Here is an 18,212-nt window from a genome sequence, read left to right on the forward strand (position 1 = left end):
ATGCACACCCATGTTTATAGTGGCAGTGTGTAATAGCTAAAATTTGAGACAGCTCAAATTCCCATCAGTTGGAGACTGGATAAAGGAGATGTGGTTTTTCTATAAAGTGGAGTACTTCTCAGCCATAAAGAATGAGATACTAGAGTCATTCATATTAAAATGAATGCATACTGAGGCCATACTCTTAAGTGATATAAATAAGACACGCATGTAAATACTGAATAGTTTCTCTGATGTCAAAAACTAAAAGTGTACATTGTATAACTGTATATAAATTGTATAACTGATAACATGAAATAGGAAGGAAGGGGCTAAAGGTGTAGGGGAAGTGGGAAGAGTAGGGGAAAGGAAATAAGGGACAAGAAAAATATGAGAAAAGGAAAAAATGGAAAGAAAGTCTTTGTAAATAGGGTAGGGTGAAAGGGGTGAAGGGAGGGCAGGGGTATGGGGAAAAAATGAGAACCAAGATCTGTCAGGCAAGGGTGCAAGATCCCAAGGATGAATGTAACTGTACTCTATACTTTAAAAGTACCAATAAACTCAAGAAAGTTAAAAAAAAAAAAACCTTGGAAGCAGCCCAATTGCCCATCAACTCAAAACTGGATAAAGAAAATGTGGTTTTTCTGTAGAATGGAGTACTACTCAGCCATAAAGAATGGGAAACTAGAGACATTTATAGCTAAATGGATGCACTTTGAGGCAGTACTGTTAAGTGAAATAAATAGGACATATATGTGTAAATACTGGATAGTTTCTCTACTTTGAGAAAATAAAAGTGTAAATGAGGACTAAAAGATATGATAGATCATTTGAAATAGGATAAAAAGGTGCAAAGTGGAAGGGGAAATGGGAGAGGTAGAGGGAAAGAAAGATGGGAATGGAGTTAACGTAAGAAAATGGAAATAGTCTTTTTAGGTAGGGAGAGGTGGAGGGGTTGAAGGGAGGTGAGGTGAACGGGAAAAGATTAAGAACCACTATAGATCATGTAAAGGTGAGAATTTCCAATGATAAATGCCACTACATTGTGTACCTGAAGTGTACCGATACAATTAATTAATTTTTAAAAAGTGAAATTTCTTACCATGCTAATGATCATAATACTAAAAGAAATGATTGTGAATAGATTCAATAAGTACAAAATAAAATCATTGTAATGGAAATTGAAAGGTAAAACCAGTAAAGAATTTCACAAATGCAAAAATCCATATACTAGAAAACCTATCAAAAATTAAGAAAGGCCTGGACCGGGGATTTAGCTCAGCGGTTCGGTGGCCTGCCTTGCAAGCGCAAGGAACCAAGTTCGATCCCCTTTACCAAAAAAAAAAAAAAAAAAAAAAAAAAAAAAAAAAGAAAGGCTTTCCATTGCTTTTGATTAATTTTCTGATCATCATACTAGAGTTTTTTTTTTAAGCCATACCTTTATCCCTCAGCCACGAAATAAAGCTGCTTAGTTGTAAATTTCTGACGCCAGTATCAGAGAAGATGCAAAAATCTAAAAAAGTGTAGCCCCGTGATATAAATCTACTGTATCTTTATGTGGTTCTCATTTTAGTACACTTTGCAGACTTAGCAGTGACCTGGAAGTTCCAAATAAAACAAAACATAATAACAACAACAAAACAACATGATGCTAGAAATCACCAGCTGTAGCAAGTATGACAGAATTTCTGGGAGCCTCAAGTCTTCCCATAACCTCTACCTATTGGTGTATTCAAAATCACATACTGCATTTTGGGGAGATGCGGGCTTCTCTTTTAGAAAGAGAACGATGTTGGTAAATAAACAAACAGAAAACAACATACAGCTGAATTTCCAGGCTTTTCAGGAAGTGTCTCTATGGAAAGGAATAAGTGAAAAAAATCATTGAGAGTGTAGCCTGTAATAATTTTAGTAAAGATCAGAATTCCTTAAAATGTGAAGATCCTAGTAAACCTGGCTGTATATACTAATCAAAGAAGTTGACTCCATGCCGTCATGAAAAGAATGTAACTATCCAAACCATGTTCAGCTTCAAGAAAGGAAATCCACTTCTGAAAGACACAGTCATGAGGTGATTTTTCTCTAGAATTTCAGAGTAGAAGCATAGAAATCCTATTTCCAACTGTTCTATAGCATCACAAAAATAGGAGAAACTTCAGAGAAAGAAGTCTAATTCAAGAGCCTCACATCACTAGAGAAATTGCAATGGTCTTGTCCAGGGAAGACACTCAACAAGGGTAAGTTGATTTTTTCACTTTCTGGTAGTGATCTATTAACTAGATGCTAAACACAAGTGGACTGAAGAGAAGCAGAGGTGTTTAGCTCCCTTAAAGCATGTCAGAAAGCAAAAGGGGCAGAAGATGGTGGTGCATAATGATCTAAAAATCTGGATAGGCATTCAGCGGACATGCCAAAACACATGACACTAATTAAGTCCTGCAGTATAAATGAAACAAAGGCACCATCCACTCAGGAGCAAAAGCAGTCAGATGAAGAACTACTGAGAGTCTGTGGGTAGCATTTGGGAACATGTTGGATAACATGATGAATTTGATTCTAAAGATGACAGCAGTGGGTTCAGATGAAACTTTAGATTGAGCCACAGGTGGACAAAAGTTCCTAGATTTATGATTATTCTTTGTCGCTGATGATAGATTCCAAAAGAAATTTTGATTTCTAGAATTTAATGATGAAGAACAGGAAAGGTAAATAAAAAGAAAATTGGTGAAATAGAAGAGCTTTCTTCAGGAAAAAATCCTAAATATTATGCAGAGTATTTTGTACATCAGTTATGACAAAGGATCAGTAGCTGATAAATTTAAAATATTACGCATTATGATTAAGGGTGCATGAACTTTTCACTTATGAAATGAAGTGATATGGTAAACAAAAATAAAGCAAAGAAAAACTAGATAAAACCAGGGTGCTAAGAATGTACCTGAGGTGTGTAAATCAGTGTATAACATTGCCATAGATTTGAAAGAAAGTCTATGTCCATACCAACCTGAATGCACCAAGATCTTGTCTGATCTTGGCAGTTAAGCAGGGTTGGGCCTGGTTAGTACTTGGATGGGAGATTTGAAAGAAATAGTGCAACTACAAAGGAAAATTTAAAAGGAAGAAGATACTCCCTGGATGGAGGATGAGTAGAGTGAAAACCCTAGGGAACCCACCACCCTGCAGCTCTGGTGAGTGAAGTGAAGCAGCCTATTGGGTTTGCGTACTCCTTTTTTGATTGTGACAGTAAGACGTAAGAAGAGAGACCTATATTGTTGAAACAGTGAGATTTTTCCAAAACAGCTTTTTGGAAGAGGAAATAGTTATTGAGGAAAAAGATCACAAAAAGGCCATCCCAGGAGACATTTCACTACCTGTGAAAGAGACCACAAGATTTTTCTTTTTCTCTAAGAATGATGAAAGACTTCATGGAGATTCTGACTTATCCTGGAGATCAGTAGGAAGTAATATTAGGAAGAATTCTTAGAAGGCCAGAATAAACAGCCTGCATATGGATTGTAAGAGGAAACATAAAGATGAAAAAAGAAAAATGAAATCAAAGTAATGAACATCAGATTTTGTTTTGATATTGACTATGAACAAGGCTCACTTAAAGAAATTAATGCAGAAAATAGTCTTCAATGACGAAGAAAATATTTTAGAGTGAAAGAAGATTAAAAAATCTACTTGGTGGAATAGCATTCATTTTTTCCTATGGAATTAACTTGAAGTTGTCTCTAAATACTTCAAAAATTAAATTAATTTTTTTAAAAATGAAAAAGAAGGCATTGGCAAGTTAAATGTTTCATAGAACATATACATAATACCAATGTGACAAGTATTATTTTCTTTTATTACACTACGAAATTAATCTACTGCACCCTCACTTTCCCTTCAGAAGTGAAAACAAATAGAGATGTAGTCACTGCAGTCAGACAATTGAAGATATAAATATTATTGATAATGACTGTTGGGCCATGTACATTAGAGATATTGCTAAAAATCTAGTTAATATTTGGTATGGGTCTATCCACACAGAGAGTAAGAGCCAGGTTTCTGCCCTGAAAGGTACCATCTTGTAGAAACAAAGCCATGTGTATTCTCTGCACTCTAGAGAAGTCTAGATGAGTACAAGAGTGGTGCCACATTTACTCACTGAAACATTCTGTATTCAATAAAAGTTACTGTTACAACTCTGAAGAGTTAGGGAGAGGTCAAGAAAATTACTAAGTGGAATTTCTTCATGGAAACCGGTGGACAAGAGGAAACGAAAGATATCTCTAGAACATAAAACAGAGTTCTTCAAACATATATCCTCATCTTTGTATCCCTGGCCTCTAGATATGTTCTATTGGCCAGGAGGAATTAAGGTTGTAGATGGAATTATGTTTGCGTGTCAACTGACACTTAGCTGGAAAGATTCTCTTGTTTTATTTTGGTTCTATCATCCCAGTATTCTTGAGAGAAAGAGAGAAGTAGGAGAGTTCTAGTCTGAGGAATAGAAGGTGAGAAGGCCCGGAATGTCTGTTGCTGACCTTGAGTATGGAAAGGGGATACTAACTAAGAAATGTGGGCAGCCACTAGAAGCTGAAAAGTCAAGAAAGTGAAGTTTCCTCTAGGGTCTTTATATGAGAATGCCTTAATGCTGAAGAGGATTTCTTGATTTTGGTCCAGTGAAGTCTATCTAAAGTCTCTGTCTTCCAGAACTATAATATAATAACAGGCTTTGCTTCGATCTATTTAGTAACAATTGTTTCTAACTGTTACAGCAGTGATATGAAGCTAATTTAGTATCCATTACGGTTCAGTTTAGTAACCGAAAGCACTTTCATATTTTTTAGTGGAAAGAAATTTAGTATAAGGTGTAGATGACTGCAAAATTGTTGGAAGGATAAGAAGCACAAGAGATGTCATTAAACTTGGTTTGAAATTCACATATGCCAATTCCAATCATTGTCAACAACCTGCTACTCAATATTTGTGAGGTTAGAGAGAAGACAATACTACTTGTGCGAAATTATATATATATACAAATTTGGAGTATCTCAATATTTGCAGATCATTGTCTAACATTACAATCTGAGCTTTGGTGAGGTTTAGCCTCCCTCCTTTCCTCCCTTCCTCTATCCATCTATCTATCTATCCATCCAAATTCAGTCAACACAATGTCATCAGTACAATAGACAAATACTCCGCTCTGTAGGATAATGAATTGATAAAGTGTATTACAGCCAGTATGTGCAGAGGACAAGCAGGTGAAAAGCAATATTTTCTGATCTGAAAGTAAACTGCATCTGCTCATTAAAATAGAGAATTAAAAAAATGTTTGCCCTTTGAAAACCGATTATCATTTTTCAGTAGAATGTATACAAACTGGGAGAAAGATATAAGGACAGGAACAACCACAACTGTATTTACAACCTGATGAAGTTTAAACTTGCTTATTTTCATTATCAGAGATCTATCTGCTATCTTTTTTGTTTTTTAGACAGGGTCTCACTATGTAATTGAGACTGACCTGAAACTCACTGTGTAGCCCAGGCTGGTCTTGAACTCATAGCAATCCTCTTGCCTCAGCCTCCGGAGTGCTGGGATTATAGGCATGCACTACCATGCCCAGTTTATCTCTTATCTTCTCAATAAAAATCTATCTATTTTTACTGAAATGGAGACTAGATAGAAATCAACCACTTGACATCCATTAAGACTCCTATTGGCACTAATAATTTTGGTTCTTCATGGATAAAATATTGAATTAGATTTTTTGCTTAGGTTCTGGGTCTTACTAGCAATATTGTGCTCATTGTACAAGTGAAATAAATTTCAATAGAAATTCTGTCGGATGCCAAGTATCTCTGCTCCAACTGTATAATCAAGAGTGATAGAAATAGGGCCAGGGATTTAGTTTAGTTGTTCCGCTGCCTGCCTTGCAAGCACAAGGACCCGAGTTCGAGCTCCGGCACCAAAAAAAAAAAAAAAAAGTGTCAGAAATAAAGTGAGCATGGTTTTACAGACCTGATGTAAAAGCTGAAGTCCAGACAAACTATCCCCTGCCCCATAAACACTCTTATTCTGTTTGGTGACCCTCAGTAACATAGAGCCCTCAAGTGTTATTGTTAGTTGGCAGGCACTGTGTATGTAGTCCTTGAAAGTCAAGGTTATTCTTTTTCCTTAATGTAAAATGAATGCCAGTCTTGCTAAGTAACCTTGAATCATTTTGGGGAGGCATAAAATAGGTATTTATTTAGTGTCTCCCTTTCCTAGGGTGATATAGATGGAGTTGGATGAAATTAGCACAGAAGAAAAGCATACATACTTCAACATTATTGCCTTCCTAAGGGATTGGATTTCTTCCATTATAGAAGGAATTTCAATATTTTTATTTAATTCAGAATGCCAGTGAACCCAAGTTTAACATAAACATACAATTTGTTTCTTCAAGCTGCCTGAGTCTTTTTTATTTCCTAACACTATTATAATACTGCTCCAGGTACTTGTGCAAATATCTATAAATTAATTTAATGTTTGTAATAACAACATAATTATTACCTTCATTTCCTAGATCAGCCACTTAGACAAGAGAACAGTAAGATAGAGGGGGTTAATACATATCTATTGCAGATCACCCAGAAATTCCCATTAAAATTCTAAGAGTGTCACTTTCCATCAGAGACCTGACTTCCGTATAAGTGATGCGGTAAGGCCTTGAATTCAGATTACTTTGCAATTCTGTAACTTCTTGAGTTGGTTTCTGTGTCTGACTTATCTTGATCAGTGGTGATCAGAGATAAAAGACTCTTTTAAAGAACTCAAAAACTGTTACACCTATTAGTGGGGCAAGTTTTAGAAGCAGAATAGGGGCCAGGAATTTAGCTCAGTGGTACTGTGCCTGCCTCACAAGCATAAGGTCCTGAGTTTGATCCCCAGTCCCCCCCCCCAAAAAAAAAAGAATAGAGAAAGAAGGTGGTACAGGTAGGTATTGAAGGCCTTGAACTATTTTTCTTCATGCAAACCAGGTTAATCACAATCAGCCAGCACACCACACAATCTCTGTGGCATTCCTGAATGCTATCCTGGTGTTCATTTGCAGTAGCCACTTGAACACTCAGTCCCACTCTGTGATAAGGACGTGCATGCTATGAGTGACCACACATCATGGGCCACTGCGATACACTTTCCTTTGATGATGAAGTAATCTCTACCTTCAAACCAGTTTACATGGTCAATCTTAGAAATCCATGTTAAAGGACTTTCCCTGGAACAACTTCCAGTACTTTATAATTTAGTAATTAAAATTTATCATGAGAAACAATAGCCACACTGTTTCAAGTACACAGTGACATATTGATTTTTAATTCAAGATTTAGAGATTTATTTATGTCTAAATGTAGGAATATTTTACCTAGATATTTTAACAGCATCAATTTTCAGTACGTGATTATAGATCTTCTGTTATTATCTCAGTATATGCATTATAAATTCCAACCACAGATAATTGACTCTGAATTTCCATTTTTTTTTTTTTTTGCTTACCTTGGATTTGTTTTATTTTCCTGGATATAAGATATGTGGATATGGGGAGGGAGTATACATAGTGAGTTATTTATTTTCCTCTTCCATTTGATCATGGCAGTTAAAGATGTGCCAGTTAAGGAGTCAGATATCCTTAGATTTGAATAACTGTTTTACTACATAGTAGTAATCACCTAGCTAGATGACATTACAAAAATAATTTAACCTTCCAGAGCCTTTAAAACCACTTATGGATAAGCTATTGATATTTATAAGTTTTCTAGGATGAATAAATAAGATATTTTAGTGTGGTTTGGCACAAAAAATGCTAGCAAAGAAGGTGAGGGACTATTTTTAAATTTTTTTCAGATGCATTTGAGCATACTGCTAAGTTTGTTTGGAATGTATAGTCCTTCACAGAGAAGAGGAGGATGAAGAAAGGCTCAGGAAAATGTTATCAGTGTTCCTGTTTCCCAATCCTATCTCACTATAATCATGAGAAACTTTTTCCATAGTAAAGCTTCTGGGAGGCACCACCCTCTGTGAGAAGGGGCATTTGATCATGGAGAAGAAACTGGACTGGTTTGTAAGTAATTGTAAAGGAAAAGCCTAGTCTGGTGAGTCTAAAACATAGCCTTAGCTCCTCATATCTCACAGAGACTTTTTTATGTTCCTGTGGAGCATCACAGATGCTCAGTAGAGTGATAAGTGCACTTTAGCTTGGGTTCAAGATGAGGAGGTTATCATGTACTTAAGTTTTCTGGTCAAAGGAATAAAAGTTGAAAAATTCATCATCTAGTAGCAGCTTATTTGCTAATTAGGCCTTGAAGCATCTATCTAAAAATACATTAAATAAGGGCCCAAAATATTGAGGACTGGCAGATTAAACTTTCTGCTTTGGAAAAGAGTGGAAACTCACCAGTAAGAACATCTAATCATCTTTGCCAGAACTGTCATCTGCCTGCCTTACTCTCTAGGAGAACTATTAAGATTCTCTCCTTAGGCATGAAGTGGTTATCTTGGGGTGCCTTGTATGTAGGGGAATTCATTTCAAAATTCAGAGCATTTACCCTAAATCTTAAATAAATGGAAAGAATAGTGTAAAATTAAGGTCATAAATGAGAAGTTTGAAATTGTCAAGTTTAAATTTATTTTTAAAATTATTACATAACAAGATAAAGGCTTGTGGAGACTGTAGGATCAATTGTAGAAAAGAAGCTGTTTCTCTGCACACCTTAGTTGTAGCATGCCCAAGCATGTGACTTTGATAAGATTTTTTTCATTGTTTATTGGTACTTCTTAGGAATACAGTACAGTTACATTCATCATTGGGATCTTGCAACTTTACATGATGTGTCTTGGTTCTTATTTTTCCCTATATCCCTGACCTCCCTACATCCCTTCTCCCGTTCCCTATTTACAAAGTCTTTGTTTCCATTTTTTCTTTTTCTCATATTTTTCTTGCCCTTTCTTTCCTTCCCCTCCCATCCCCATTTTCCCTACTCCTTTAGTCTTTTTCTTCCTATTTCATATTATCAATTATACAATTTGAACCTTGTTTATACTTTTAGTTATTCACACCATAGAAGCTATTTGGTATTTACATGTGTGTCCTATATATTTCATTTAAGAGTATGGCCTCAATATGAATCCATTTGGCTATAAATATCTCTGGTTTCTCATTCTTTATAGCTGAGTCATACTCCATTTTATAGAAAAAAAAACACACATTTTCTTTATCCAGTCTCCAGTTGATATGTAAGTGGGCTGTTTCCAAGTTTTAGCTATTATAAACTGTGCCACTATAAACATGGTGAGCATATATTGCTATAGTATGAAGCTTTTAATTCTTTTGGAAAGATACCCAACAGAGAGATAGCTGCAACAAATGGGACCTCTAATCCTAGATTTTTGAGGTATCTCCATATTGATTTCTACAGTGCATGCACCAGTCTGCACTCCCACCAACAATGGACAATGGTTACTTTCTCTCCACAACCCTGCCAGCATTTGTTATTGGTTAATTTTTTGATAGCAGCCATTCTTTCTGGAATGAGGTGGAATCTCAGTGTTGTTTTCATATGCATCTCTTGAATGACCACTGATGATGAACACTTTTTCATGTACTTATTTGCTACTTTTACTTTTTGTGTGAGCAATGTCTGTCCATTTCAGATGTCCATTTTGAATTGGGTCTTTATATTTGGGATTGTGATTTTTTTGAGTACTTTATATATTTTTGTTTTGTTTTGGTACTGAGGATCAAACTCAGGTCCTTGTGCTTGCCAGACAGTTGCCAGAACCACTGAGCTAAATCCCAGGCCCAAGTACTTTATATATTTTAGATAGCAGTCGTTCTTCTGAGGAACAGCTGGTAAAAACTTTTTCCCTTTTGTTAGATTGATTCCTAGATACTTCATTTTTTTGGATGCTATTGTAAAAGAAAATATATGAAAAAATGTTCCACATCACTGGTCATTCGAGAGATGCAGATGAAAACAACACTGAGATTCCACCTCACCCCACAAAGAATGGCTGCTATCAAGAAATCACACAATAACAAATGTTGGCGGGGTTGTGGGGAGAAAGGAACCCTCCTCCATTGTTGGTGGGAGTGCAGACTAGTGCAACCACTATGGAAATCAATATGGAGATACCTCAAAGAGCTTGGACTGGAGGTTCCATTTGACCCAGCCATCCCTCTGTTGGGTATCTTTCCAAGAGAACTAAAAGAATCATATCACAGAGAAGTATGTGCACCCATGTTTATAGCGGCACAGTTTGTAATAGCTAAATCTTGGAAACAACCTATTTGCCCATCCGTTGGAAACTGGATAAAGAAGTTGTGGTTTTTCTATAAAATGGAATATTACTCAGCCATAAAGAGCGAGAGAATAGATTCATTCATAGGAAAATGGATACATATTGAAGATATACTCCTAAGTGAAATAAATAAGTCCCACATGTGTAAATACCAAATAGTTTCCCTGGTGTGAATATTCTGCAACAATGCATAAGATTCTAATAAGATTACTGACATTTAGAAATGGGAGGAAAGGAGCTAAAGGTGTAGGGAAGGTGTGATATGTAGGGGAAGAACAAAAAGGGAAAAGAAAAAAATGTGAGAGAATGAAAAGATGAAAATAAAGTGTTTGTAGATGGGGAGGGGAGGAGGGGGTGAAGGGAGGGCAGAGGTAAGGGGAAAAAATGAGAATCAAGACTTGCCATGTAAAGGTACATGATCCCAACAATGAATGTAACTGTACTGTATCCCTAAATGTACCAATAAACTCAACACAAAAAAAAAACAAAAAAAAGAAAACTTTTTCCCCACATTGTAGGTGTTCTCTTAGCTCTGTTGTTAGTTTTTCTTTCAGTGCAGAAATTTTTTTTAATAAGATGAAATCCCAGTTGTTGAATCGTTGTGCTAGTTCCCATGCTACTGAGGATTTGTTCATAAAGCCTTATGCTCTGCCAAAATTTTTGCGAGTTCTACCTCATTATTCTTGCAGCAAGTTTAGTGTTTCACACTTAGATCTTTAATCCACTTAGATTTTAGTTTAGTGTGTGGTGAAATATAGGGGTCTAGTTTTAATCTTTGAGAGGTTGAAATCGGTTTTTCCAACACAATTTATTGAAGAGGCTATCTTTCCTCAACTGAGGATGATTGTCTCCTTTGTCAAACATGAAGTAGCTGAGTGTGTCTGGAATTGTTTCTCCATCTTCTTATCTCTTCCACTGCTCCTCAGATCTATTTCTTTGCCAATACCATGCATTTTGTTTGTTTGTTTGTTTTTATCACAGTGGCTTTGTAATTTAGTTTCAAGTTGGGTCTTGTGATACTCCCTGCCATATCTCTGTTGCCTAGAATGGTTTTTGCTATTCTAGGTCTCTTCTGTTTCCTAGTGAATTTTTGGATTGTTTTATCCTGTTCTGTGAAATATACTACTGGGATTTCAGTAGGGATTGCATTTAATCTTTATAGCATCTTTGGAAGTTTGACTTTTTTTCACTATTTTGATTCTTCCTACCCAGGAGCAGGGGATATCTTTCCATTTTCTTATATCATCTTTGACCTCTTTTTTAGAATGCTGTTGTTTTCAGTGTAGAAGTCTTTTGCTTCCTGTGTTAGACTGATTCCTAGATATTTCATTTTTGTGGTGCTATTGTGAAAATAATTGTTTCCCTAATTTCCCTCTCAGTGAATCTGTTATTTGTGTACAAGAAGGCTATTCATTTTTGAGTTTTGACCTTGTATCCAGCCACTCTAATGAATCCGTCAATAAGGCTAGAAGTTTTTGGCAGAGTTTTTTTTGTATTCTATGTAGAGATTATATCATTGGCAAATATAGTTTAACTACTTCTTTTCCTATTTGTATTGTTTTTATTTCTTTCTCTTGTCTAATTGCTGTGGCTAATATTTCTAGAACTATACTGAATAGGTGATAGTGGACATCCTTGTCTTGTTCCTGATGTTAGCATGAAGATTTTCAGTTTTTGACCATTTAGTGTGATGGTAGTTTTTTTTTTATAGTCTTTATCAAGTTGAGATAAAGACCATCTACTCCAATTTTCTGCAGTGTTTTTATCATGAATGGGTGTTTAATTTTTTCAAATGCTTTTCTACATTTCTTAAGATGATCATATATTTTTGTCCTTGACTCTGTTAATATAGTGTATTACATTTATTGATTTACATATGTTGAACCATCCTTACATCCCTGGAATAAATCTGTCTTGCTCAGGGTGTATGATCTTCTTGATGACCTTCTGTATTTTGTTTGCCAGTATTATAATGAGGATTTTTGCATCTTTGCTTATAGGGAGATTGGCCTGTAGTTCTCTTTCTTGGTTAGGTCTTTCCCTGGTTTTGGAATCAAAGTAACACTTGCTTCCAAGAATGAATTTCAAAGTACTGCTTCCTTTTCAATTTCATTGAAAAGTTTAAAGAATAATGGCAATAGTTTTTCTCTAAATATTTTGTAGAATTCAGCTTTGAAGCTATCAGGACGTGGTTTTTCTTGGTAACATTTTTAATTACATCTTCAATTTCACTGATTGTAATTGAGATGTTTAGAAATTCTTTATCTTCTTCACTCCACTCTGGTTATTCATAAATATCAAGAAATCTGTCCATTTCTCCTCTGTTTTCCATTTTATTAGACTACAGGTTCTCAAAATAAGTATTAACAATCCACTGGATTTCTGCTGGATCTGTTGTGATGTCACTTTTTTCATTCCTAATTACATGGATTTGAGCCTTTTCTTTATTTTTTTGATAAAGTTGGCTAAGAGCTATAGCTTTTATTTATTCTTAAAACATACTCTTCAATTTGTTGATCTTTTTGGATCATTCTCTTAGTCTCCATTGCACTGATTGATTTCTCTTCTACTCTTTATAATTTCCTCCCTTGTACAAGCTTTGGGTTTGTCTTGCTCTTCCTTTACTAGGAATTTAAGATTCAAAATTAGGTTTTTTATTTGAGCTTGGTCTATTTTCCTTGTGTATGTATGTCAAATTCTTTTGTTCTGTTTGGGAAATTTTCTGTCACTCATTTTGTGACGGTTTCTTTTTTTAATGTCATTTTTACTTTCTCCTGCTTTTTCATGGACTCCTATCTGTCTTATATTATTCTTGTTTGTGTCATCTAAGAACAGTTGGATTGGTTTCTCATGGTCCCCTACTCTTTGTAAGAGAGTTCTCTTTTCATGTTCACTGAATTTCATTCTGTCTTCTATATCTGATAGTCTCTCATCACATTGGCTCAATCTACTGTGGACACTTTCAGCAAACTTTTCTAATCTCCTGGATATCCATTTGAATCTGTTTCACGGATTTCATTTCTTTCCTATGTTGGGCATTCATTGTTTCCATTCTTTCCTGTGTTGAGCATTCGTGGCTTTTGTCATGGTCCTGAACTCTTGTATTTTTATCTTTTTCTGTTCTAGAGTTGCTAATCATGTCTTTCATTCTGCTCACTATCTCTGTAGTTATCTGGGAAATTGTTTCTATTTTGAACTTTTCTAGTCTTGTACATCTGCTTTGTTTTTTCCTGTGTTATCAGTTCAGGGTGTCCAGGTGGTTTATTGTCAGCCTTTACCAGCTCATTTCCCCCAGAATTTGCCTTTGCTGAGCTGGAAGTCTGTGTTTGTGCCTTGTTTAAATGTCTCGTTATTTCTATTTTTGTTGTTGGTACTGTCCTTGGTTAAATTACTTGCTTAATGCTTTGATCTTCCAGCTATAGTTGGTCTTAGGTTTTCAGTCTCTAATGACTCTGAGACACTCTCATTTTCATAACACCAGGAAAGACAACTGATTAGATTAACACAACACCTTACCTAAAGTGATACAATCAGTAACACAATAACAATCTTAGAAAATGACAGCTTGTGGTAGTTATCAATCTGTCACCTCTAACTGTGTGAATTAAATCAAAATTGAAGACTGGCCAAAATATGTTTATAGTGAAAAAACTCTTACATATAGCAACTTTACACTTCAGAATGGGGACTTAGAAGGTGGTGGGGAGAGAGGGATCAATAGGTAGTAGGATAGGGAAGATTAGAAAGTGAGGCCAGAGGACACAGGGAGATCATGCACATGCTAGGAAACTGTTGGATAAAAGAGGATAAGACAGAATGAAAAACAAAGAATAGAACAACCTAACAGCATTAGGGAAGCTAGAAACTGTACTCATTTTCCTTTGAACCTAATGACAATTGAGAGAAGGAAAAATAGAGAAGAAAAGAAAATGAAAGAAGAAATCTGAATTAGGGCAGGAGCAAGAACAAAAAGGGAGATGAAGAACAATGTGGGAGAGTGAGAGAGTGAGAGAAAGAAAATAGAAGAAAAGAAGCAAGACAAAGGGATAATTTGAATAGAGTACAAGAAATAAAAAATTAAAACTAAGAGGAAAAGAAAAAATAATTTAAAAAGTAAAAATGGAAGTCCTCCTTCAGGGTATGTCTCTGCTATCACAATAGCCAACATGGGCAGTAGTGTGCAGATCTAAGTCAGCTAGTCTCAGGAAGCCAGCAGCAGACCCCTGAGATTCAAGCTGATTTCTGGCTGCAAGGCCCAGGTTGAGCTCTCTGACATCCTTCAAGGATAAATTATGTGATGTTCTACTGCAGGTTCCAGCTGCCCTTCCTCTGAAGTCTAAGTTCCAATGGAATGTGGCGATCCCTGCAACTTACCAACCATGGTGGTCTTGTGTGCCTTTTTTGCAGAGATTTTCTTCACTTTTCTAGTAGGCTTCAATTTTCTTCAAGGAGACTGGGAGTGGCCCTCTTTCTGTTGTTCACTTCTGCTCTATCTCTGAAGCTCAGGACAATGGGATCTTATGACCTCCTGTGTCTCTGTGGTGTGGATCCAGGTACCTACACAACCAGGAGGTCAGAGGTGTGTGTGGGGTGCAGAGGGTGGTGCGGTGGGGCTCCAACATAGCTTCACTCCTCACTGCTTTTAGGCTTGGATTGGTGGAGGTATAGTAGCAGCCTAGCTCGATGCAGTTTTGCTCATCCTTACTAGTCCACACTTTGCTGCTGGGAGGCCCAGGGTGGTGGGGATGGGGTAACTGATAATATTTTGTCACGCATATTATTTCCCTGGAAGTCATGGAATGATTTTTTCTGTCATTTGTATTTAAATCATGTAGGGAAAGATAGTATTTCCACAAAAGAAGAGAGGATAGGCCGTATAGTACATGATTACATATGTACTTCAAAAGAGCAAAAAATATATATCTTTTGAAATTACCATAGATACAGTATTTAACCTGTGGGCTAAAAAGTCATGCCTTTACTATAAGAAATTGGCAATAATTCCCTAGAGGCATAATACTTTGCAAAATATTCTTTGAGGGTGCTAACTTTTGTAAAAGAAACTAAATTCCATTGTCTTCAATAACTTCTTATTTTGGCCCTCTGCAACCTTCAACTTTATTTTATTCATGTTTGCTCTTTTTTTTAAAAAATCTTAAAATAGGCTTTGATTAAGCCAGCTGTTCATGAAACAGAGAGGAGAAAAAAATAAGCAAGCTCAGGAAAGCACACTGTCTTGTTTAGATTTTGCATAGTTGCTATACTAATCAATATTGTAGTAATTAAAATCATCCATGATTAATGGGCTGGCATTTTTATAGGGCTTTGTTGTCTGCAAAAGCACTTCACAATCTATTCTGTCTAAACGCCCAGTAGGAGTAAGCCCCAAATCACCAAGCTACCTTTTGTCCTTAATTTCCATCTGAACTATTCTTGTCTGTTTGAATATTTTGCCTTAGGATGCAGTTGTGGTTTTCCCTTCCTTGTGCAAGGAAAAAGTCCTTTTCTCTCAAAAGCAGAGACTGGAGATGGAATTAAAAGACTGGCACGGATTTTTGTCAGCCTTTCATTGATTTCTTCTTTTCTCCATATGTGAGACCTATGGGATATCAGGACTCTGACTAATCAAATGTATAATGTTTGTGACCCTAGGCATTATCTATTTACATTATTTCTCTATGTAAGACAGAATAGCCACTGCTATTATTCTTTGCTTGGAAAAGAAACCCTTGACTGGGACTCTAAATCTTGAGTTCCAATCCTTGAATTTGATAGATGTAATCATGGGAAATTAACATTTAAACATTTTTTGTAAATAGGGAAGGATGGAGGGGGTGAAGTGAAGTCAGGGGAATGGGGAAAAAATCAGAACCAAGTTACATAATATGAAGGTACAATATCCCAAAGATGAATGTAAGGGTAATGTATACCTAAAAAGTACCAATGAACTTAATTAAAAAAACAAGCAAACAAAAATAAAATAAACAAACACAAGTCAACTTGCATTTTAGGAAGATAATTTCTTAAGGAATAGTAAGACAAGCCATTACTTACATTTACTTAAATAGGACAAAACATTTAAAATAAATATTCCTTGCATATTAGATTGAGTTTCTGATACTTCTTTTTATTGCATGAATTTCTACAGAGGTTTTATACTCACAGTTGATGATGTATTAAAATGCATAGAACCTTTTGAGTGTTTTTTAAAAAACTGACTTTCTATGCTTAATCAGAAAACACTTCAAAAAAAATCTAAATTGGTAGTCCTGGACATATTACTTCTCATCAAGTATCAATGAATAGTCAATTTGGTCAATTTTCTTTCTATTCTTTTTCAACAAATTATTTGCCTTTTTTTTTCTGTCTTCAGAATTTTAAAAAACATTCTTTACGAAGGCAGTACAAATCATTTGAAAATGATATATAGGCTGTAGAGTGTTATTGAGATGATTGTTAATTTGCTGCAGAACTTTTGTAGTTAAAGTATAATATTATGCAATGTGACCTATTTGGAATTTGAAAGAACCTATAAATCATTCATCCATCCATTCAACAATTGCCTGTAGGTTTTCTGTATTAAAATCACAGTGGCTAAACTGCTGAATTCCAGTTCCAACAACATACCACCAAAACCATCTCTTGAAGAAAAAGTGGTAAGTGAGATAATTATCTTTTTAAGTTTTTTATTAGTACATTTATGCAGTACATAATGACTATATTCCTCTTATGGAGTTGGTACATATACATAACACATCTTAATTCTTCTTTTTCTCCTTCTTCTCCTCTTGCTCCCTCTAACTCTTAGTCCCCTCCCCTTTTGCTATCTCCCTACTTCCTGTTATGTAACTGTAATTTTTCTCTTTATTTATATTTTATATTTCTCATATGAGAAAAAACATATAATATTTAAGCTTTTATATCTGATTTATTTCACTTAATGTTAGGTCTTGAGGAACAACCATTTTCCTACAAATGTCTTAAATGTATCCTTCTTTATGGCAGGATAGGACACCATTAACATCTCTAGGTAGGAAGGTCAAAGTCAAAACAGTTATAAATGTATGGAGTCCAGTTTAGGTACAACTTCGAAGGTAAGGTCTTGATTTTTATATGGTTCATGTTATAATCAAGGATCAATGCATATGGAGATATGGAAGTTGTGAGAGTTTAAGTAGTCTTGGATTTTAGGCTGGAGAATAAACACATTTTTATATTGTCTATTTAAAATTTGAGCAATTTCATATTTGTTAAAATGTTTCCTAGGAAGTTCATCATATAAACAACAACCTTATCTGTCTTTTTTGTTTTTCTGTTCAAGAATTCCCTGGACAAGATAAGATGCGTTAAAGAAGGTGCTTTAATTATAAAATCATGTCACTGTTGTCTATGAGATATATGGTTATATGTGGCAAAAAAGCCCAAATATAAAATTATTCAGAATAAATAATATTAAATATAAGAAAAAACAATTTAGACTAACAATAGTGTAAACTAAATTATAGTGTCTATGTAGAAATTTAAAGTGCTTTATCATTTTTAATAACTTCCTAATACAGCTAGAAATATAAACATTTTAACTCTATTTGGAATCATTCTCCATTTTGAATTTGATCTACATTTCAGTGCTATGTATATATACCATCACATTTAGCATAGCTTGTTGGCTACAAGTCACCTATGAATTTGAAATGTAGTAAATCAGATAGGAAATGTGACATAGAATATGAAACTCAACCTCAATGAATTTGTCTATTCCTTGAAATCTTGAAGAATAGAAATAAAAATCTATTCTCACATTAAATTATCTATCTCCCCACCCCACCTGATCTGTATGAAAACTATAGACACTGATGATTATTTTGTGCTGTAGGCCCAGTTACTATAAGTGTCTACCCCAT

General features: G+C 35.3%; 1 long non-coding RNA gene across 2 annotated transcripts in view; it reads right to left on the bottom strand.

Moving 5' to 3' along the window:
• Window positions 1-18,212, bottom strand: part of LOC104874795 — a 36,967-nt gene that overhangs the window by 10,954 nt on the left and 7,801 nt on the right. Inside the window, exon 3 of one of the 2 annotated variants that reach the window (XR_783874.1) lies at window positions 14,712-14,868. The exons of the other annotated variant lie outside the window; for it this stretch is intronic. This is a non-coding gene — a long non-coding RNA (uncharacterized LOC104874795). Of the gene's footprint in view, window positions 1-14,711; window positions 14,869-18,212 lie in introns of those variants that run through there. 2 annotated transcript variants of the gene reach the window in all.

The sequence above is a fragment of the Fukomys damarensis genome, unplaced genomic scaffold, assembly GCF_012274545.1.
Source record: "Fukomys damarensis isolate Sample0158 unplaced genomic scaffold, DMR_v1.0_HiC HiC_scaffold_16, whole genome shotgun sequence".
Classification (NCBI taxonomy): domain Eukaryota; kingdom Metazoa; phylum Chordata; class Mammalia; order Rodentia; family Bathyergidae; genus Fukomys; species Fukomys damarensis.